We start from the raw sequence: 3,379 nt of genomic DNA, 5'->3' as shown, positions 1-3,379 counted from the left end.
AGGCAACAACAACAACAACAACAACAAAACATATTCCATTTCCTGGCCTGTCGTGGCTATGTTGGTCCCCTAAACGATCCAACAGCGACTGTCTGTCTTACTGGCGTCCCTATCAACCCCTTCAGCCACAGGACCTTACATTATTATTATTATTATTATTATTATTATTTTGTTGCTGTTACCACCACACACTTTTGTACGGCTTAAATGTGACTTTTCCAACATGAGGGGACAGGTGTAGCTTCATTAGCAACTTCACTGATTTTTGTTACATGGACTCTCTTCCCCTTGCAGATCCCCTTCAACCTTCACCTCATTGCAACAGTGCATTATTATTCGTTTGTTTTCTGTAAATCTCAGGCCATACCACGTTGAGTACACCGCTTCCCGTCCGATCAGCGAAGTTAAGCAACGTTGGGTCTGGTTAGTACTTGGATGGATGACCGCCTGGGAACACCAGATGCTGTTGGCATCCCTACGTGTCAAGTGGGGTTGGTGGAGGATTAGTGCCCCTCCCTGTAAAACAATTAACTCTAAGCCCTTGGCCACCCCGTTTAGGATACATGGCGTCTGGCAATGAATGAAAAAATGAATATCTCAGGCCGCAGCTTTTCAAAATTGTCTACCTGCATCCTTCCACCAATACGGCGGGCACACAGCATCCTTCTGGCAACATACTCTCACCCCTTTTCTGTCCAACTCTCCAATGCAAGCGTAAACCAGTACTCTCAGTCCTTCATTTATGTAGCAAGCCAACACTATGTCGTCCTCATTTTGTATAACCGAGACATCCACCTAGCATCAGAAGGTTGTATTCATTTGAGAGGGAGCACAAGGATGTGTACTGTTATCGTTCACACTTTAACTGTCCTGAACACTCTAATATTTTCTTCTGGCTGAAGGCTACCAAAATTAAGCTGAAATTTTATAACAACAAAATATCCAAATTATACGAGAGAGAGAGAGAGAGAGAGAGAGAGAGAGAGAGAGAGAGAGACAGACAGACAGACAGACAGACAGAGACAGACAGAGACAGCGACAGAGATAGATTTATGGAGCAAAACTGAGGGATGTCAACCCCCATTCATAGCCAACGCATCAGACTTCAACCCCTACACATTGCCAAAGCTTCAACACCAAAGTCTCAGAATTTCAAAACTCACCAAACTAACAAATATTCACGACAGAGATCAAGTCCCGCGGTACGACAACATAGGCTGGCGTGTGATGTAGGGCGTCTGGCTGGCTAATGTAAGATAATCGGTCCCTCAGAAACGCAGAAGCTCAGTAAACTCACAATTCACAATTCAGTTACAATACAGTTTCTAGGCCCGGCCCCTGGAACAAGCCGGTAATACATGGAGAGGACACACACGGAAAACCAGCTGAGAAAATGGGAGTAAAGGTGAACAGAAGAAAAGGGAAGAATAATGACCAGATGAGATGAGAGAGAGGATGAGGAAAACAGAGTAAGAGGAGAAACACAAGGAAGATAACAGACAGATATATAAACAGATTGATAAATACACACATACACATATATACCTGACAGAGAGAGAGAGAGAGAGAGAGAGAGAGAGAGAGAGAGAGGAAAAAGGATGGGAAGAAGAGATGGACGGGAGATAGGTTGCGAAGGAAAAAGTGAGGAAGGGAAGGAAGAGGGAGAAGGGGGGAAGGGAAGAGAGGATGAGACTGAGAGCGATGAGATAGGGCGAAGAGAGAAAAGAAGAGAGGAAGAGAGAGAAAAGAGGCAAATTCTTCTAGTGATGGTGAATGTAAAGGACAGCTGTTCTGTGCATGTCTGGCTGCACGTCACATGGAGAGATGGGGGGGAGAGGGAGGAATAGGTGGAGAAGGGCTGGTAGGAGAAAGGAGAAAGAGCAGGAGGAGAAGGAGGAGGAAAAGGAAATGAGCAATGGCATGCAGAGAGAGAGAGAGAGAGAGAGAGAGAGAGAGAGAGAGAGAGAGAGAGAGAGAGAGAGGTTGGATCATAACAGAATGAGAGCGATGAAGAGGGAGGATAAAGAGAGTGAGGGTGTTAGTAATATTACCAAGATATAATAATTTTAATAGTAAAATTGCCTCAGCCACCCATCCACCCAACATTACCCAACTGTGATAACCTTCGTGTGGCATTTGCTGGAGTGGAGCCTCACATACACTCTTCCTGCACCATGATGTATTTTTTTTTTTAGTGTGTTACTGCCTTCTCCAGACGCTTTAACCACCTCAGGATAAACCCCTTGATCTGGACGGGTTTGGCATCGTTTCCATTGATCTTCTACAAGATGTCTCCCATGTGCTGAATTAAACGTCAGGTAAGAACAACAAAGATATATTAAAAATAACACGTCCTCGAGCTAAAGTGGCCCACGTGGAGACTGAACTGGATAATCGCACCTTAGCGTTCCCGCGACGCTATCCACTCGGCCAGGTCATCTACTAAAATTCCTGCTCAACTCTGCTTTGCCTGAAAGTGAGCTGCCCCATCTCGGTGTTTTACGAACGTGCGAGAAAAAAAAAAATAATAACAGCATATTTGGATGCGTTACGACACAAGAAAGAGGGTGATGGTAGGTTCAAAGGAGAGGGTGAGGGTGACAGAGCATAGTGGGATTCGGAGAGAGGAGCGGTGAGGGAGGAGTGAATAAAAGGATGGGGTTGAGGGATACCGGGGTAAAAGGTAAAGGGGAAGAAAATAAAAGAAAGTGTGGCGATATGGAGAGTGATGGAGGGGATAAACAGCGGGTGAGGGTGATGGAGGGGATAAACAGCGGGTGAGGGTGATGGAGGGGATAAACAGCGGGTGAGGGTGATGGAGGGGATAAACAGCGGGTGAGGGTGATGGAGGGGATAAACAGCGGGTGAGGGTGATGGAGGGGATAAACAGCGGGTGAGGGTGATGGAGGGGATAAACAGCGGGTGAGGGTGATGGAGGGGATAAACAGCGGGTGAGGGTGATGGAGGGGATAAACAGCGGGTGAGGGTGATGGAGGGGATAAACAGCGGGTGAGGGTGAGGGTGATGGAGGGGATAAACAGCGGGTGAGGGTGAGGGTGATGGAGGGGATAAACAGCGGGTGAGGGTGATGGAGGGGATAAACAGCGGGTGAGGGTGAAAGTGATGGAGGAAGAGAAAAGGAACCGGATAAAAGTGAGAAAAAGAGAGAATGTCGGTAAATGGGAAATGGTGAGAGATAAAACGAGAAAGAAAGACAGGAAGAGGGGAAGAAGTGGAACTTTATAAAGAAAGAAATGGTATGCCCTTGTTAATAGAAAGTATAACATTTACTCTGATATACCCAAGTTTTTTTCTTGCGTTTCCTTTTTAACGTGAAAAACGAAAAATCATATTCAAATAAACCATTCAGTTCATTTAC

At 45.8% G+C, this 3,379-nt stretch overlaps 1 pseudogene; it reads left to right on the top strand.

Annotated features, from left to right (window-relative positions):
* Positions 1-353: 353 nt before the first annotated feature.
* Positions 354-472, top strand: LOC145404557 (5S ribosomal RNA; annotated as a pseudogene).
* The last annotated feature ends 2,907 nt before the right edge of the window (positions 473-3,379 follow it).

This window comes from Coenobita brevimanus, chromosome 63 (genome assembly GCF_032717465.1).
Source record: "Coenobita brevimanus isolate Jiangsu-jjx chromosome 63, ASM3271746v2, whole genome shotgun sequence".
Classification (NCBI taxonomy): Eukaryota; Metazoa; Arthropoda; class Malacostraca; order Decapoda; family Coenobitidae; genus Coenobita; species Coenobita brevimanus.
This window is presented reverse-complemented; position numbering and strand designations above follow the sequence as displayed.